The sequence below is a fragment of the Chiloscyllium plagiosum genome, unplaced genomic scaffold (genome assembly GCF_037043375.1).
Source record: "Chiloscyllium plagiosum isolate Xiang-an unplaced genomic scaffold, Cpla_swu_hap1 HiC_scaffold_48, whole genome shotgun sequence".
Lineage (NCBI taxonomy): Eukaryota > Metazoa > Chordata > Chondrichthyes > Orectolobiformes > Hemiscylliidae > Chiloscyllium > Chiloscyllium plagiosum.
The window spans coordinates 32808776-32829634 of record NW_028270186.1 but is presented as its reverse complement, the minus strand read 5'-3'; positions in this window follow the sequence as shown (position 1 = coordinate 32829634).

Genomic DNA, 20859 nt, shown 5'->3' with positions numbered 1-20859 from the left:
GGTGTAAGCAACACGACGTTATTGGGGTACACCGCGTGGAAACAGATACCTCGGTGTATCTCGTCCATGCTCACCACATAGCCAAAATTAAACAAGTCCCGTTCCCCAGCATTTGGCCCCAATCCCTCTAAACCCATCCTATCCAGAAACTCACCCGATTACCTTTGCAATTTTCTGAGTGTAATAGCCTCCTCCACTTCCTCTGGTAGCTCATCCCAAACACGCACATCCTTCTGTGTGGGAAATGTGCCTCAGCTCCTTTGTCAATTTCAGCCCACTCACCTTAAACCTATGCTCTCGAGTTTTCAACTCAACCCAACTTGGGTAAAACACGTAAATACTCAATTTACAAGCCTTCCATCAGATCATGTCGCAGCCGTTCCGCTGCAGGGAAAGTCGTCCCAAACTATTCCAACGCGTCCTACGGTCCAAACATTGTCGACATCTTTGTCTATATTTTGTCATCAATTTCACGGGTCTTTGTTTTACGTTTTCAAGATGTCAATTCCGCTGGACAACAACGAGATGTTGGAAACAGAAAGGTGAAACGTGGAATGGCTTCAACTTTCAGTGCTGGATACCACTGAACCGCAGGTCGGGTGCCTGCGGCTTGTTTCGGTAGTGTAGTGGTCATCACGTTCGCCTCACACGCGAAAGGTCCCCAGTTCGAAATTGGGCAGAAACTGTTTCGTTCTTCAGCTCCTGCCTTTTACATGGACAAGAACGGAGCTTTCTTGCTTGCTTTCCCATCTGCAAACCTGCCTTCGAATTTGCTTGAACATATCTGCTCTCGTAGTGAAATGTAATGTAATGCAATTCCATTTAATTACTGTGCAAAGCATTGTAAAGTTTTTCTCCAACCTGGTTCTGATCATATGCCATTCTGTTTGAGAGTGTAGTTACCGCCTTCTGTTCCGTCCACGAAACGCAGTACCGCATTTGCATTCCTTGCGCAGGCGGCCCGGTTCAAAGACAGGAAAGAAGCTGATGTGCTGGTGTCACAGCGCACCACGGATTCCTGAACTTGTCTGTCTGTCAAATGTAGCCCAAAGTCGTCTCTGAAAGCCCTCATTTGGAAGCTGTCTGTCGTTATTCAACGTGCGAGAATTGGCACCAGAGGTCCTGAATCATGTTTTGGACCGGTTCGCACGTTAGTCGCACATTCAACCAGCAACAGCAATGAAAGAAATTACACTTTCAGAGGAACCTTTGAACTTGCGCTTTCGTAGCGTCGCTTGTATAAAGGTGCGCCCCGAGATCTAAGTCGTGTTGGAACTGAAACGGAGGAATCGACAGAGAGGCTACAGAATGACATCGAACCCATTTGGTTTTCTTTAAATCACTGACGAGCAGGAAAATGTAAACTGGGAGGGCGAGTGGGGAAGTGAGGCAGTTGCAGCTCTGGTGAAATTCCTTCGGTGTGATTCACTCAGCAACCAGAGACGTGAAGGTGACTCAGGCGTGAGAGCTCTTCACATGGAGAACAAAAAGCACTCAAGGGCAGTTAGCACCTCTTCTGGAGTGGGGATGGGGTGAGGTAATTACCTTTTGACTTCTGTTACTATGTCACCACATAGCCAAAAGTAAACAAATCCCATTCCCCAGTATTTGGCCCCAATCCCTCTAAACCGTTTCTAACCAGAAACTCTTCCGGTTACCTTTGCAATTTTCTGACTGTAATAGCCTCCTCCACGTCCTCTGGTAGCTCAATCCATACACGCACAATCCTTTGTGTGGGAAATGTGCCTCAGCTCCTTTGTCAATTTCAGCCCACTCACCTTAAACCTATGTTTTCGAGTTTTCAACTCTCTCCAGCTAGGGCAAAACACGTAAATACTCTGTTTACAACCTTTCCATAAGATCATATCTCAGCCGTTACGCTGCAGGGAAAGTAGTCCCAAACTATTCCACCTTGCCGCACTGTCCAAACATTGACGACATCCTTGTCTATATTTTGTCATCAATTTCAGGTGTCTTTTTTTTAACGTTTTCAAGATGTCAATTCCACTGGACAACAATGAGCTGTTGGAAACAGAAAGGTGAAACGTGGAATGGCTTCAACTTTCAGTGCTGGATGCCACTGAGCCACAAGACGTGCGGCTGCGGCTTGTTTCTGTAGTGTTGTGGTCATCACGTTCGCCTAACGCGCGAAAGGACCCCAGTTCGATGCGTTGAAGGTATTGTGGGAGAATACAAACATTGAATTGGTTAGAAAAGGAAGATGCGAAGTGGATATTAGTCATAGATCGTAGAACAATACAGCGCAGTACAGGCCCTCCGGACCTCGATGTTGGTCCGACGTGTCGTACCAATCTGAAGCCCATCTAACCTATGCTGTTTCATGCACTTCCATATGCTTGTCCAATGACGACGTAAATGTACTTAAAGTTGGCGAATCTACTACCGTTGGAGGCAAAGCATTCCATAACCTTAGTTCTCTATGATTAAAGAAACTACCTCTGACATCTGTCCTATATCTATCATCCCTCAATTTAAAGCTATGTCCCCTCTTGCTCGCCGTCATCATACTTGGAAAAAAGGCTCTCCCTGTCCACCCTATCTAACCTTTCTGATTATTTTATATGTTTCTATTATGTCACCTCTGACCCTTCTTCTCAGCAATTAGAACAGCCTCAAGTCTCTCAGCCTTTCCTTGCAAGGGCTACCCTCCAAACAAGGCAACATTTGAGTAAATCTCCTCTGCAGCCTTTCCAAAGCTTCCACATTCTCTTATAATGCGGTGACTAGAACTGTACACAATACTCCTAGTGCAGCCGCAGCAGAGTGTTGTACAGGGGTAGCATAACCTCATGGTTCTGGAATTCGATCCCTCTATTAATAAAAGCTATAACACTGTCTGCGTTCTTAACAACCCTCTCAACCTGGGTGGCAACTTTCAAGGATCTGTGTGCCTGAACATTTCCCATCAACTACCACCCTCTGTCTTCTTTCAGCAAGCCAATTATTGATTCAAACTGCTATATCTCCCACAATCCCATTCCTCCGCATTTTGTGCAATAGCCTACGGTGGGGAACCTGATCGAACACCTTGCTGAAATCCAAAATGCACCACATCTACCGGCTTGCTTTCATCTACCTGTCTGGCCACCTTCTCAAGAATACCTCGTCCTTGTGAACCTCAATCACATCTAGTTTAGTAGCTTGTACCTCTGTATTCTCCTCGACAACACTGTAGTTTTCTAGAGTGAATACTGTTGAAAAATATTCATTTAGTGCTTCCCCTATTTCCTCAGACTCCACACACAACTTCTCACTACTATCCTTGATTGGCTCTAATCTTGCTCTCTTTATCCTTTTATTCCTTAAATACCTATAAAAAGCCTTTGGGCTTATCCTGATCCTATCCGCCAACAACTTCTCATGTCTCCTCCTGGCTCTTCTGAGCTCTCTCTTTAGGTCTTTCCCTGCCTACCTTGTCACCCTCAAGTGCCCTAACTGAGCCTTCACATTTCATCCTAACATAAGCCTTCTTCTTCCTCTTGACCAGAAATTCCAATCCCTTCATAAACCACGGCTCCCGCACACTTCAGCTTCCTTCCTGCCTGACAGGTACATACCTATCTCGGACACTCAGGAGCTTTTCCTTGAATAAGCTCCACTTTTCTAATGTGCCCATCCCCGGCAGTTTCCTTCTTCATCCTATACTTCCTAAATCTTGCCTAATCGCATCATAATTGCCTCTCCCCCAGCTGTAACTCTTGCCCAGTGGTATACACCTATCCCTTTCTATCACTAAAGTAAACATAACAGAATTGTGATCGCTTTCACCGAAGTGCTCACCTCCTTCCAAGTCTAACATCTGGCCGATCTCATTACCCAGTACCAAATATAATGTGGCTTCACCCCTTGTTGGGCTGTCGACATACAGTGGCAAGAAGCCCTCCTGCACATACTGGACAAAAACTGACCCATCTCTATTGCTCGTACTATAATGTTCCCAGTGAATATTTGGAAAGTTGAAGTCTCCCATGACAACTATCCTGTCTCTTTCACTCCTATCGAAAATCATCTTTACTATCCTGTCCTCTACATCTCTGGAACTCTTCAGAGGCCTATAGAAAACTCCCAACAGGATGACATCTCCTTTCCTGTTTCTAACCTCAGCCCATTCTACCTCAGTTGACGATTCCCCAAACATCCTTTCTACAACTGTAATACTGTCCTTTACTAACAATGCCACACCTCCCCTCTTTTACCATCTACTCTGTTCTTACTGAAAAATCTAAATCCTGGAACCTACAACAACCATTCCTGTCTCTGCTCTAACCATGTCTCCGAAATGGCCACAGCATCGAAGTCCCAGATATCAACCCATGCTGCAAGTTCACCTACCTTATTCCAGTTGCTCCTGGCGTTGAATTAGACACACTTCAAACTAACTTCTTGCTTGCTGGTGCCATCTTGCATGCCGGAAAGTTAATTTCGGACCTCCCTACTCTCAACCTTTTCTATACTTGAACTACAATTTTGGTTCCCATCAGCCTGCTGGATTAGTTCAAACCTACCCGAATAGCCTTAGCGAATTTCGCCCCCACCCCAGGATATTGGTGCCCCTCTGGTTCAGATGAAGACCATCCTGCTTGTAGATATCCCACCTACCCTAGAAAGAACCCCAATTATCCATGAATCCAAAACCCTCCCTTCTGCACTATCCCTGTAGCCACGTGTTCAATTCCTCTCTCTCCCTGTTCCCAGACTCACTAGCACGTGACACGGGCAACAAACCAGAGACAACAACTCTGTTCGTCCCAGCTCGAAGCTTCCATCCTAGCTCCCTAAATTTCTGCCTTAAATCCCCACCTCGCTTCCGACCTATGTCGTTGGTCCCAATGTGGACCACGACTTGGGGCTGCTCCCGCTCCCCTTTAAGGATCCCAAAAACTCGATCAGAGACATCACGCACCCCGGTACCTGGGAGGCAACACACCACAGAACATCCTATCTGTCCCGCTAATGATGGAGTCCCCAGTGACCACTGTTCTGCTCCTCTTCCCCTTTCCCTTCTGAGCAGCAGGGACAGACTGTGCCAGAGCCCTGTGCCCCACTGCTTTCCCCTGATAAGTACCCCCCCAACAATATCCAAAACGGTATACTTATTGTTGAGGGGAATGGCCACAGGGGATCCCTGCACTGCCTGCCGGTTCCCTTTCCATCCCCTGACTGTAACCCATTTGCCTTTTTTCTTGTACCTGAGGAGTGACTACCTCCCTGTAACTCCTCGCAATAACTCCATCTGCCTCCCGAATGATCCGAAGTTCATACAGCTCCAGCTCCAGTTCCCTAACGCGGTTTTCGAGGAACTGCAGTTGGGTGCACATCCTGCAGATGTAGTCAGCAGGGACACAAGTGGTGACCCTTACCTCCCACATTCTGCAGGAGGAACATTAAACTGCCCTCACCTCCATTCCCATTATTCTGAATTCCCAAAGAGATTGCTGAAAAAGGTGGAATTAAAAGTAAACTCGCTACCTTACCAATCTGGTGCACAGAAGTTTTTTTTTCCTGTCAGAGGAGGAGATGGGTGGGAGACACTACCCGAGTAATGCAACCACACAAATATATGACTTTCCAGAAGTCGTTCGCTCCTCCCTCACACCTCTCAGCAAATGGAGGCCCGACCCACGAGGTAAATCCCTTTTAAATCTTTATATAGATCTAGGCATGTCAAGGAACGGGCAAATATTGGTCTTTGGATCATATTAGGAAAATGTGCCTGTGTTTGAGCACAATGACGAGTTGAATGGAAAAGCAGTGTATTCTTTAAATGAAATATTTCCTTATTATTGAGCCTTCGCGTAAGGGGAAGAGCGACTCTTTGTTTTCCTTGTCTAGACCCCTCATGTTGTTAAACACCTCCATCAGGAGCTCCTCTCAGCCTTCTTTGCTTAAAAGTAAAATCAAGTAAATCCAGCCTCTCTTCAGTTTGAGTACACTCTTATCTTGTTACTTCTGAAAGGTATCAGTGTTAAATTGATCTGTCCAGCTGAACAACCAGTTTATACCATCTTGTATCCTCATACGTTCCTCCTCACTGTGAACCACCAGTTCATCTTTCTGTCATCCACAACATTCTTTATCAGTCCCTCCAAACTCCATCCCTCCCATTCTCATCATCATCGTTTATGAAGTTCGCAACTAAGCCTTAATTTTCTCCTGTTCTTCAGATGTTGTTCATAGGGAAAGCATTGAGAATTCCATTCGCTTGTTTTCCTATTTTGGTGAATTTGCAGCGTGATGCAGTTGAGTTCTTTTTTATGAGGGAACCACAAATTTTATATTGGACATGGATCTGAATTCTGCTTTTATACTATGCTCCTCCGTATGTTTTATTTATTAAGCTTGTACGTAATTAGTGTTGGATTAGGTTTAGATGGCTTTCACGGCAGCATTTGTGTTCCACGTGGACCTCGATAATGTTCTTTGTATCGTTCCCTGCTATAGTCAGAGCTGAAGGAAGTTTTTGTCTCTACGATAGTGACTGATTCATTATTTCAACTAAATTATATATATAGACTCACAGCAGGAGATCAAATCATATCGTCAAGTCCACCTTGAACTGGAAACAATTATTAAATCATATGTCTACTTTTCTTCATATTGTAAAAACATTTTCAAAAAATGTTCTTAGAGCAGCGTGGATCTTCTAGCTGCTCCTGGGATTTCAGGCAGTTGGATATTTAATATAGTCTTTTTTGCAGTCAATATTATAGTTAATTAAATGAACATAATTATTTCTATTTTGTTTTATTAACATGCAAAAACAAACAAAACAGCAAAAAAACTCACGATTTTCTTTTAAACGAATTTTTTTTAAAAGAGATTTTTAAGGGTGGTTTACAAAAAAAAACGAAATGTATATTTTTGTTTTAAAAGATTTCTTTTATTACACTGCAGAAGTTCTTTTAAATTAATTTAATTTATTTAATTAATTAAAATCAGGAGGTGCACCTTCCTTCCGGAGAATCCTACACGTTTTCAGCTCTGGAGAAAACTATTTTCTTCTCGGACTTTATTGAAGAGGAATATTTTTATTAATTTAGCTAAATGGTTGATTTTGTTTAATTTTTCTATGTTTGATACCTATATGTATATATTTTTCAATTTTAACAGTATTGTCTGTAGGTAATGAAAGGTAACAGAAGGAGTCATAAAAAATTCTGCTTTTAGGCATAATATTATTGAAGTCTCATATAAGGCACAGAGAGGATGGCTGGAAGAGTTAGAAAGAAAATATTATCCAGCATATCAGTCATATAGATGTGTGGCTCTCAGGAAAGATGAGAAAGTAGTTCAAAATTCTTCGGTGGCTATTCCTCTACCAAAATGCTTTTCAGCTTTTAGAACAGTTGAAGGGGATTGAACGAAATGGAAGAGCAATCAAATATTGGACACTTGGAATTATTCTTATGTTCAGCAGCGTTTGAGAAGATTTAGTGGAATTATTGCTTCAGTGGACTTTTCTATCGGGGCATTAACAGAAGATTCTATGGCAGTGACCGGTAATTCAGGATGCTTTGTTGATTTCCCTGTGCTAAGATGAAGAACGTCTCGAAACATTTCAAGCACGTTGTTAAAGGTGAGATTGAGTAGAGAAACATTATTGTAGATATTGGCAGGAATGATACTTTTTGGGAAAGATAAAAGCAGTACAGAATGAACTTAAGAGGTCAGTTAGAGTATTAATAATAAAACCTTTAAAGCAAAACTTTCTGGTTTACTCCCAATGCCAAACTCAACTGGGAAGGAACAAAAGGTTAACAGAGAAAACCCAACGGCTGAAGAGCTACTGTGTTATTGAGGGATTTAGATTTTTGGGAAATTAGAATCTATTTTAGAATAGAAATGACCTGTTCAGAAAGGATTGGTTCAATCTAAACTGGAAAGCAACCAATATCTTAGCAGGGAGATTTGCTCCTTCTATGTAGGGAGACTTTATGTTGATAGAGTTGACAAAGGGGATATTCCAAGTAGAATAATAAATAGTAGGATGAATGGACAAGTTTATGAATTTGACGGGTGCACATCAATTAGAAAAGAAAAACGAGAGTCAAAAGTATATAATAATTCTAAAGCACGAAATTGCATTTATTTCAATGTGAGGGGTCTTACAGGGGAGGCTGATGAACTCGGGGCATGTTCAAGAACATGGGATCTGGACATCATATGTATTACAGGAAATTGGTTGAGAGATGATCAACTAGGAAATGTACTGCTGGGAAAGCACAGCAGGTCAGGCAGCATGTGAGAAGCAGGACAATCAACGTGTTGGGCAAAAGCCCTTGATCAGGAATGGGCTGATGAAGGGATTTTGCTTGAAGTGTCGATTTACCTGCTCCTTGGATGCTGCCAGACCTGCTGTGCTTTTCCAGCACCACTCTCTCGACTCTAACTTCCAGCATCTGCAGTCCTCACTTTCGCCTGAGTGATGTTCAAGCTGAGAGATGGCAATTCAATGTTCCAGTTGTTAAGCATCATAGAAAGGGTGGAAAATATATGCGGAGGGCAGGGAGGGGGCGGTCTGCCATTTTTGATTAAGGAATAAATTATTGCTGGAACTGAGGATGATATTTCTGAAAAATTATCTAGTTAAAATATGCAGCTAGCATTAAAAATAAGAAAATAAAGTTGACTTTGAACAGATTGCACTAATTGCTCTTTTGTGAAAAACCGTCCAGTGAAAATATATGGGTCAAAATTAAAAAGAAGAAAGGAAAGAACACATTAATTGTATTGTACCGTTTGCTCTCCAACAGTAAGAAAGAAATTGAGAAACAAACATGTAGGGAAATCTCGGATATATATAAGCTTAATAAGGTTGTAATAATGGGGGATTTTAATTTTCTTAAAATTGATTGGGACTACCACAGTTAAATGGTTGGATGGTGAAGAATTTGTCAAATATGTTCACGAAAATTTTCTTCAGAAATATCCGGATGATTCTAACAGAGATGGAGCAAAACTAAGCCTTCTTTTGTGCAAAAGGCAGGGCAAGTGATTAAAGTAAACGTGAGGGCATGTTTTGGGCATTGCAATCATAATTCTATTAGTTTCATAATGGTTATGGAAAAGAATAAGCCTTTCATTAATTTTTTTATTTATTTGGAGTACCATGAATGTTAATGGGATGGAACAAGGACTTACACAAGCTTGATTGGAGTAGACTGTCAGCAGGTAAAACAATGTCTGACAAGCGGGAGGCATTCAACAGTGTGACGACAGGAGTTAAGAGGCATTATGTTCCTGTTAAAGTGAAGGGAAGATTAAGGAACAATGGACAACTACAGTTATTAAGCTTTTATTCAAGAATCAAAGAGAACCTTACTTTAGATATGGACAACTTTATTCAATTTAATCGCTTAGTCAATATGAAGAGTGGGGGGGGGGGGGGGGCATTATTTCGAGAGAAATCAGGAAATCAAAAAGTCAATATGAGATAGTATGGGCAGATAAGGTTAAGGATAATCCAAAAATATTGTGCAACTGCATTAACAGCAAGAGGGTAACCATAGAGAGGGTTAGGCCTCTCAAAGATCATGAAGGATATCGATGTTTTGAACCCAGGATATGGGAAATAAAATCATCCCATTCCTGGTGCAACAGACAGCAACAAACACACACTATTTCCTGCACCTCACATTCATCCAGCTTGAACTCTATCTGCTATCTGTCATCAAGATCCTTTTGCATTCTTAGAAAACAATCTTCAATGTCCACTGTGCCACCAGTTTTGGTGTCATCCACAAACTTATGAATCATGCCTTCGATATTCTCATGCAAATCATTTGCATAAACGACAAACAAAGAAAACTCAGATCCAGCCTCTATGGAACACTGCTGGGCACAAGCCTTCAGTTCGAATAGGAACCGCTCACCATTACTCTGTTTCCTGCCATTGCACCAATTGAAAGTGCTGGAGAGAAACCACACTTTTCAGGCAGTATCGGAGCAGAGAAAAATGGAATTAACTTCTTTTGAGTCCTACATAACTTGTTCAAGATAGGTTCATATAAGACTTGATAACTCTGTTTCTCTGCCCAGATCCTGTGTCATCTGTTGCTTTTCTCCATCATTTTGCATTTGCATTTCAGATTACCACTTATTCTTGATTGATCTGGATGTTGGTTATATTTGGACAATATGCTCCATTCCTGTTCCTATCACTTGTGCCAGTGACACAGGTATTACACTGGAATCTGTTTCTTCTTTAAGTTCTGAAAATAAATGCGCGGATCTCACCAACGTGATTTTGATTTAAAAGGCTTTTTAGAGACATCTACACTTGACGAAAAGTAAAAAAATAGTTTATTAATTACGATATTGCCTGTGTGTTTATGACTAGACTTATCTCCTCAGTCACTGAGCATTTTCAACACGTTTCTCTGAATAATTACAAAAAAAGATAGTTGTCATGCAGCCCATCATCTCTGTACCAGCTCAGTATGAGCTGTGTCTTCACTCTTACTCTGCTGAAACTCACTGTAACCCAACACATTTTGTAATCTGTGTCTGTTTTTATTTCTGTATATCCCGTCCCGATATAAACAATCTGAACAACCTGTATAACCTGTGATTAAGCAGTCGATATATACAATATAACTATGTACTTCACATTTAAAATTGTCCTATTCCATTCATATTGTCGTTCAACATTCCATATATCAGGGGTCATCTGTTATCTTGCTCTGCACTGCATTTCATTCCATTTGTCAGAAACAGTCTTGGCTGAATACTAGTGACTGGGAGATATTACTGCATCCCCCTCAGGTCTCCTCAGCCACTGGCCGCAGCCCTTTCTGTCTCAAAGCCATTATCATATTCATTCCATCCTTTACTCATTAATTCACGACGTTTAATAAACAAGGTTATTGTACATTGTTATGAACCAGGCCCGACCACTCAAAACATTCTTAAGCACGTAGCCCAGTCCGTAATGTTGCCATTTATTGAAGGAAAGTGTATAGTGGATATTCCCAAAGTGAATTAGTTGGTCCGACTGCCGACTTTTAAACAAACAGCATGTATTTGTAAAAATAAGGAATGAAACACAATGAACCGAAAACACTGTACCTGAATAATTCATCCTATCCGAAACTGACAGGCTACCTCGAATTAAAAATGCTGATCCAAATTACTTGCAACAATCACAATAAACAAATCCCTGAGCACAAGGAGTAAAAATTACACATAAAAAAGCTTATAGTTTACGAAGTCAGAGGACTGAAGGAGGGGGAGAGCATCCAGTTTCAACAGTGAACCTGACTCAACGAACCCTCGAACTGAACTAACCTGTGCAGCTGGAGAGCTGGCCACATCCTCTTGATTACACCAGTTTTATTAAAAGGCTTGAAAACCTTCTGCCCGAGGCATTATCTGTTAGGTAAAAGAAAACAAAGGACCCCAATGAAGCATTCAAAATTGAGAACATTGGGTCGTTTAGAACCTCTCTGAAAAAACTTTTGGACAACATAACCTTGGAAAGATACCACCTGTGTGACAACTCCCCCAATATAAAACCGAATCTTCAATATCCAAGATGGCTTCAGTTTTCAAAACTCCCAAAAATGGTAGTTTGTACTCTACAATGAGCATGTATATTCATTTACTATAAACATGCAAACATGCACAACTACATCCAGATTCAGTGTGTGGTACATTCATCATTGAGTGCCTCCATTTGTCACTCCAGTCTCAACAATGTATTGGAAATCATGTTTTCAAGACCTGCCACGTGCACAATTTTTAAAGTGAATGGCTGTCGCAACAGGCTCCAGCTAAACAGTCTCGCATTTTTGTCCTAACAATTCTCAAAAAGACTTCATTGAGTTATGATCAGTGTACATGGTTGTCTCCGATACATTGCCATTAATATAAACAGTAAAATGTTGTCATACCAACACAAAAATCACAATCTCTTTCTCAACTGTTAAATATTTCTACTAATGAACATTGAACTTCTTGGAAGAGTACCCAGTAGGTCTCTCTGTCTTCCCGTCATCTTCCTGCAAGAGCCCAACAACGAAATCTACATCATTCGCATTTAAATCCACCTTGAATGGTTTTGCATAATCAGATGTGTCTGATCGTGGGCAGTGGTTAACACATATTTCAAATGCTGTCAAATGCCTTCTGACACTCCTCTGAGCAATGAAACTTCTTGCCTTTCTTTAACAATTCAGTGAGTGGAGCAGTCACACTGCGAAAATGAGGCACAAACATTCGATAAAATTGTCTTAATCCCAGGAACCGCTCCTTTTGTCAACAGGATGCGAAATTCCCCAATTAACGTCACGTTAAAATCTCATGGCACCATTTATCTATGTCCAATAGCATGGCCAAGGAAGGTGACTTTTGCTTTGGCAAATTCATTTTACCCTCGGTTTACCACCAAGACTGCCTTCCGAAGTCGATCGAACAAGTCTAATAGATGCTGTAGTGTTTCTTCCATGAGTCACTAAAAATCACAAGGTCATCAATGTAAACCACAGATTGGATAATCCAGCAATTTATTGGTTAGTCCCTGCAATGTGGATGGCACATTTTTCATACCAAATGGATGTTGCTTGTCCCACATTTTCAACTCAGTTTTCAAACAGTGGAACTGGGAATAATCAACATTTTAAACTGCATTGACGTTATGATAGCCCACACATAATCGTTGGGTACCGTTTGGCTTTGGCACCATGACTGTGGGTGATTTCCAGTCACTGTAACACATGTTGATTATGTCATCTTAGAGCTGGCATTCAATCTCCTTCTGAGCCTGTGCCAACTTTAGAGGATTAGGTCCGTAAGGATGTTGGTTAATGGTAACGACATCTCCTATAGCTACATTATGCACAATTATGTGAGTACTTCCAAGTTAATATCTGCGAAATTCCACATGTGATAGTAATAACTTTTTCTGATCATTTCAATTTTTCTCATCAAGGTAAATCAATAAATCATTCCCAATTTTAGACAAGCATCTCATTGTCCACTTTAATTTGAGGAATGTCCGATTCAGAATCCTCTGAAATTGGTTCTTACGTCGGTGCTGTAATCATTACCACCTTGTCCTCTGTCTTTCCTTCCTCATCAAAGTACATTTTTAGCATATTCACGTGACATACGCTGTGAAATTTCTTTCTTTTTGGAGTCCCTATCAAGTAGTTATCCTCTATCTATATCCGTTGTATTTGGTAAGGTCCAAAAACTTTGTTTTTCATAGTTCACCTATCACTGTCCGCTTCCTGCTTTATTGCATGCTGCAATACTTTTAAATGCTGTCCAGCCAACTCCCCGCACCCTAATCGTTCCCTAAAGTTTGAGACCTAGTCCAAATGTGTGGCCTTTGAATTCTGATTTACTATTTTCTCCTTAATCAATATTAATGGTCCTCTCACTTGATGTCCACAAAATATATCAAATGGATTGAATTTGCTCTCTTAATTTGGTTATCCCTGATCACAAAAAGCGCAAATGGAATTACCTTACCCTAGTCAGCTGGATAATCCTGATCATAAGCCCTCAATATGGTCTTTAATGTTTAATGTCATCTTTCTGACGCTCCCTGCAATTTTGGATGGTATGCAGTCGATTTGAATTGCTTTATTCCTAAGACATCATAGTGAATAAATTAAATGTGAAGTTTGAACCTTGACCTCACTGTATCTCTATTCGTCGTCCGTGTCTATTTTTTGAAAAGAGTAATTCCTTTGAAAATCTTTTAGCTGTGATACGGCAGCTTGGGATGGACTCTGGAAATCCAGTCGATACATCCATTATTGTTAACAAATACTGGTGCCCACCTTTTTGTTTGAGTTCGGGGACGTAGCCAATCAATCAAGACTCTTGTAAAAGGTTCTTCAAATGCAGGAATAGTAAAGAACTGTCTTTCAACCTGTGTTTTCCTCACTCCTCAGTGACTTCGAGGTGGTAGCTCATGCGCCATTCACATCACCTTTTTTCTGTATCCCATTGGCAATATGATTTGATGAACTTCTGCCCAATAATCATCTCCTTGAGTATGTGATAGTCTCCACTTCCTCATTTGGACATAAGTTTTAGGGTAATAACACTCAGGGATGCATTCAAAATTCCTAACGTATATGCTTTTTGATAAAATTCCTTTAACCTTTATCTTTCTGCTGTAACTCAATTAGTTTAAATGAACTAAAATATTTGCATGATGCCCTGTTTGCTCAATCGTTTTTTCACAACTATGTGATGGAACAAAGTCTCTGTAAATGCCACTTCAGCTTCCTTATCTTTACATTTTTGATATCTCCTGTTTCAACTGGTCACATTGGGGCTTCGTTACCCACACTCAGGAAACTTCCAGGATAAGACTCCTGCAGTTCTTCAGTTGCCTGCGACTCCACTGGCTTTTCAACCAGAGTTGGCAGCAGTTCAACCGGTGAATCAGCTGTACTTTTTACAAGGATAGATTGTATTCCTGGAGCTGAGAGTTTGTCCAATGCTCCTACCACAATTTCTCCACACTTTTCTCGACATTCTATCCTCGCTTTACATCATTATGCACTTTTTGACTCAAGGTGAATTCTCTTTAGCAGTACCTTTTCTGGAAATAGTCCTTCTGGAGTATATATCTCCTGATCGTTCAGCATCACAGACTAAGAGGGTCCTGTGTCCCTTAATACTGCATCCTCTTGACATGCTCTATGTCTGTAAACTTTCCCTTTGCAGGTATATTTTCTAAGCAGATCTGCCACTTCCTCTTTAACAAATCTCTGATCAGCTTATACACTCTGATGCAGCTTTCTAGCTTCCACTGTGCTTTCTGTTACCACCCCCAAGAAAACCTCCAAGCTTATCCTGTTTTCCTGCATCTGTATGTCTTTTTCCTGAACCCTCCAATGCAGTGATTTCATGTGACCTAATTTATTGCAATGAAAGCACCGGACCTTTTAAACTTCTTTGTTTCCTTCAAGTGTTTACTTTTTAGTCTGTGCGAAATTATCCTTATGACCTTCTTCGAGATCTACCTTTCCCTCCCACGTGAGGATGCTCTTTGCCCCAGTTTCTATCCCTCATGGACTGAAATTATTTCCAAAAGCCAAACCATGTTTTATGGATCAATTCATAATCATCCGCCACTTCAGCTGCCAGCCTTGCCGTTTTAACCTCGACTCTTCCGAATGTGTTTGCATTATGTCAGGCAGTGAATCTTTGAACTCCTCCAAAGTAATTGTCTCTCTGAGAGCATTGTAAAGCTCTTTTCCAGCTATCAAAGTTACTTTGTTTGATCCTTTCAAACTCAATATATGCTTGATCAGGATCCCTCCTTGTATTCCTGAAATGTTGTCTGTCGGATTCTGGCACAAACTCATATGCACTTTCTTTACCTCTTCATACACCCCAGATCCCTCATCTGTTAGTGTTGCATTGCGAATACTTGCCGAACTCAACCTACAAGTTTTGTTTGGATCAACAAAACCCACATGGTCACTGGCCACTGCAATTGTTTAGCCACTTTTTCAAATGAAATGGAAAGGTTTCCATATCCTACTCATCGAATTTAGGCAAGGACTGGATATATATATCAAGCTTTTGATAACCATGGTTTTGCTCATCCTCACTCTGGTCTTCACTAGGCTCACCTTCAGCCTTCATCCCCATCCTTTTAAGCTGACTTTCCATCCTGAGTGTCTATCTCTGAAGCACAAACCCTCTGTATTTTTCTTTCTCTCCTGCTAAGGACATTCATTGTTTTTGCTTTCCTCTGCTAAAGCTATTCATTCTCTTTCTTTGTCTTCTGATTTTAGCCGTACCTCAAACTGCTTCATTTACCGTTTAACTCAAGCTGCGCCATTTAAATTGAAGTTTGCTCATCTCTACAGATCCTGATGGAGTTTCCAGCAAATTGGAATGCTAAGATACTGCTGCAATCATCTCATCTTTCCTCACGTTAGGAGTTAGCTTCAACACACGCTTTTCTACTAATTCCCACAACTTGGACTTATGTGCATTTTGTTAAAAACCCCAAGGTCACATCTTCCACCTCCAAACCATCCTTGGTTCCTGCAAGAGCCATTGCTGTCTAAAGCTCTGCGTCCCCACCAAATCAACACACGGAATAGGAGACACTAATACTTGCCACTCGCTGCCTAAATCCCGCAAATGGCCTCCATTCTGTTATGGAACAGGCCCGACCCCACAGAACATTTTAAGCAACTAGCCCAGACCGTAACTTTGTTATTTCTTAAAAGTTAGTGTAGAATGGATCTTTCTTGATTGAATTAACTGGTCAGACTGCCGAGTTTTAAACAAATAGCATTTATTTACCAAATTACCGAATGAAACACAAGAAACCCAAAATAGAATACCTGAATAACTGATCCTATATAAACCCAACAGGCTATCCAGACTTTAGGATCCTGTTCCAAATACTTGCAACAATCCCAATAAGCAAACCCCTTAGCACCAAGCGTAAAACTGACACAAAGGCTTACAGGTTATAAGGTCAGAAGGGCAGATGGATGGGGAGAGCGTCCAGTTCCAACAGTGACCCTGACTTAACTAACTCCAGAACCGATCAGACTCGTCCAGTTAGAGAGTTGGTCACGTCCTCTTGATTATACAAGTTTCCTATTAAAGACGAGAAAGCCTTCTTGCTGAGGCATTACCTGTTAGATATAAACAAAAGGATCCCAATGAAACTTTCAAAGTTCAGACATATTGGGATCTTGGTTCATTTAGACCGTCTTTAAAAAATTAAAGTCAACATAACATTGTAAAAGGACCGGTTTTGTGACAATATGCCACATATGACTTTGGACTGAATTCAATACATGCAAATCTTACTGCTTTGAAGCCAATAAAGTGTATTCAAGTGTTTGTGAGTTTATATAAAACAAAGCTGAATCAAATTATGTGTTGAAGGTTCAACATTGTTTTATTAGAGCAAAGAGAAGAATGTCAAGACAGATTCACACTTCCTGTGTATGGTCAGGAAAAATATACCCAGTGAGAATCTATTGGCTGGCGTCTGGTCTAGTTGAGGAGAGATCAGCACTTTCACTACATCTAGATTTTGTATTTTGTGGGTGGCTGTGTTGGGGGGGTGGGAGGCTGTGTTCAGGTGGTTACAGCATTGCAAACGGACAATACAGCGGAATCATCTAGCCTGTGATAAGGAAACATCCATCATCTCCCTCACAACTAACTTCACGAGAACAATTGGTGATGGGAGATGTGATCAATAGTCAGCAATATCAACATTCAATCAAATCCAGTTATTATTTATACCATACTGAAAGGGGTTAACTGGATTTGTTTGCTCAGTGAATGTTATTGATGTCAGTCTCCATGGATCCTAATGATATCGCTGGATGGTTTCCTTCTTCTATTAGTAAGGAGCTTCTTGCAATAATTTATCCCATTGTATCAGCAGATACATCACCTTCAACACTAACAGGAATCAGCAGTTGCAGAGACAGGGAGAGGAGAGGTCAGAATCTGAGAGTAGACTGGAATGTTCCAACAATGGATCAGAATCGGAGAGTAGACTGGAATGTTCCAACAATGGATCAGAATCTGAGAACAGTAGACTGGAATGTTCCAACAATGGTTCAGAATCTGAGAACCCTCGGATGGAATGCTGCAACAATGGGCAGGAGTTTATCCTCTGGTCTTTTAATTGTTTCCAGGTATTGGAACAGATTACCATTTCGAATATACGGTGTACTGCTGATTATTCAGGCTGGTTACTATCCCATGCTTGCTATTGTTGGTGTTCCCGGTAAGTCTCCCCATCTCTATCTATTTATCAATTCCATAAGCCATGGTGAACTTCAGTGCTATTTCTGTTAACTATATTTGGCAAAGTTGGAAACTCCTATCTTCAGTTTCAAATGCAAGTCCATTCATTCCCACAAATTTCAAAAACGCCCACACCCCCGCCCTCACACACATCTGAGGACAAGACTGTTCACAATCCGGAAATATCTATTTGCCCTGAATTGATTTATGTATTCACATTCTCTCCATCATCAAACAGACCCACCACCAGCTCCATGATATCCCCATTCCACAGCTTGACGTTTGTGCAGTTGCTAAATACACCATTATACATGCCTTAGAAAATTTCAGACTTCATGATTCCAGCTCTCTTCTAATCACTCTTTCCATTGCAATGTTTCCATCATGACCTTGTTCTTGTCTCTAAAGTAATTACATGTCAGGTACACTGTGTCAGAATAGTAATGTCGCTGGCCACGTCATTCAGTGGTCCAGGTTATACACTAAAGACATTGTTTCAAATCCTATCTCAGATGATGAGAGAACTTAAACTCAAATGATAGGAACTGGAAATAAAAGCGAATTTCACTAATATAACCCCACTAGCATTTTGTTGATAAGTTAATCTATTTCACTGATGTCCTTTGGTAAAGAAATCTAACATTTCTACCTGGTCTGGATAAAGACGGCGTCAGGTCCACAGCAATGTGCTTTGCTTTATACTGGTTTAAGGAGTGACCTCACATTAAAGGGCATTTAGTGAGGTCAACAAACGGTGCCCTTAACAGCGATGCAGACATCCTATCTAATGACAACACTAAACGTTGGGGAAAAAAGAATGATGCGCGAGATCAGGAGAATGAGGAAGTGCCAGAGAAACTGAGCAGATTTGGCAGCGTCGGATCGAGAGAAAAATAGAATTGACATTTCGAGTCCAATGACCATCCATCAGGACTGCACACAACTGGGAAATAGTGTGATTGATGTTGGTGACAGGGATGTATGTTGTGAAGGGGAGAAGGAGGAATTTGAACAGAAAGAGAAAGAGAGTGATAGAGAGAAAGGAGCAAATAGAGGGATTGTTGATGACCAGATGGAATGGAAATATAAATCAACATTAATCTTATTTATTTTTCTCCTGTTGCCATATTAACGAAAATCCTGTCCATGTAAGGTATACATCCAAGTCACGGTTTGAAGTGAGTTTTGTCCCCCTGTCTTTCTTTCTTAAGGGTAATCATCTTTTTAAAAATCATTAATGGATGTTGGGACAGCATGCAATGCCCTTTCCACGTTGTCCTTGAGAAGCTGTTGGTGAGCTGCCTTCCTGACCACTGCAGTCTGTGGGCTGTAAGCATTCAATGCTTAGTTCCGTCTGGTTTAGTTTCTTTGAGAATTTATAGTGAGTGATATAACTGAGTGGTTGGGCTTGGACATTTCAAACGGCAGCCGAGAGTTAACAACATTGCTATGGGTCTAGAGTCACGTGTAAGCCCGATCAGGTGAAGTTGATAGATCTCATTCCTTGAAGGGCATCAGTGTGCCAGGTAGGTTTTTCTGACAATCGTTTCATTGTTTCTTAATTCGTGATATTTTATTGAACTCAAATTCCAATATTTGCTGCGGTGGGAATTGAATATGTGCTCTGGGTCATTACTTGGGCCGCTGCATTAATAATCCGGAGATAACACAGCTAGGCCAGCCCCTCCTCAGCGTCTCCAAACATCTACAATGGCAGTAGTGATGTTGCTGATGGCGTGGCTGTGCTGGAAGTATAACGTTTCGCAGGGCAAAGAAAGTACTTGGTAAAACATACCATCCTTCTCATTTTGTATTTATGAGAAGGTGAGATGATGGGAAGTGCTCTTTGTGAAAAGGAGCCGAATGTCCTTGGTCATGAGTCACTGACAGAATGCATACAGAGCAGCAAGTAATCAGCACATTATATTTTATAATGTCCTTCATTGAAAAATAATTCAAATATAGGCGTGAAGACACCTCCCTGCAGTTGTAGACAGATCTTGAGACAGCACGTGGGGTACTGTGAACAGATTATCTCTCCATTATAAGGAATGATCCTCTTGTCTCAGTGAGATACTGTAAAGGAGTTTGACCAGACTAATCTCTGCAGTGATAGTACCATGAGGAGAGTGTGAAGGAAATTAATGTTTAATCTGTAATGCTGCAAAAGATTAAAAAGTGATTGCAATAAAACTTGACTGTTTTGAACCAGGACTCATTATTCACAAAACTAAACAACGATATCGTGAAATATAACGTGTTTTCCTGCAGTATATGTTTTCATATGTGTACAAATACGTTGATAGGAAAGGTTTAGCAGGATATGGGCCAAGTGCAGGGAAATGGAGTTAACATGAATGGACATTTTGGTTGACATAGTCCAATTTAGGCTAAAGAGACTGTCTCCCTGCTGTTAAACTCTATGACTCTCTGATGGTTTACACTCTCTGTGGAGACCCCATGTTGATTGTGAGAGAGCTGCAGATTCTGAATGAACTCTCACCATCTCAACGTACAGCTGGAGTGAGACACTCCACTAAGCATGATAGAGTTGGCCATTCCCAAAAGTTTCTGATCTCCATGCAGAAGACGAGCCTGTCTTCCCGGAGATGGCAGATGCCTCCTTATGACTTGAGACAAGCCATCTCCATCAGCAAACCACATTAATGTAACACGTGTAAGCATTAGCAATGGTGCCAGGAGGAACAACTTGGGCCAGTCTGTCTGTGCAGTCTCTGCTTCATCGGTTTGTCGTGTTGCAGCATCAATGACATCCTCCTATTTCATTGAACAGTTTGGAGGAGCTGAATGGTCTCTTCTTTTCATGTGTCAGTGTCTCGAGGGGTTGTATGTCCTCCTCCTCATCCCAGGGAAGAGGTTCACTATTGGGTGACTCATGGTAGCTACTAACCAGCGTGTTGTGCTGACTAAACTAGACTGACTAGACTCCTTATCATCCTGTGTAATAATAGACAAACAGGAGGATGGAAGAACACAACAAGCCAGGCAGCATCAGGAGGTGGAGAAGTCAATATTTCCGGTATAACTGCTCTTCAAAATTGGGGGTGGTCGTAGGGG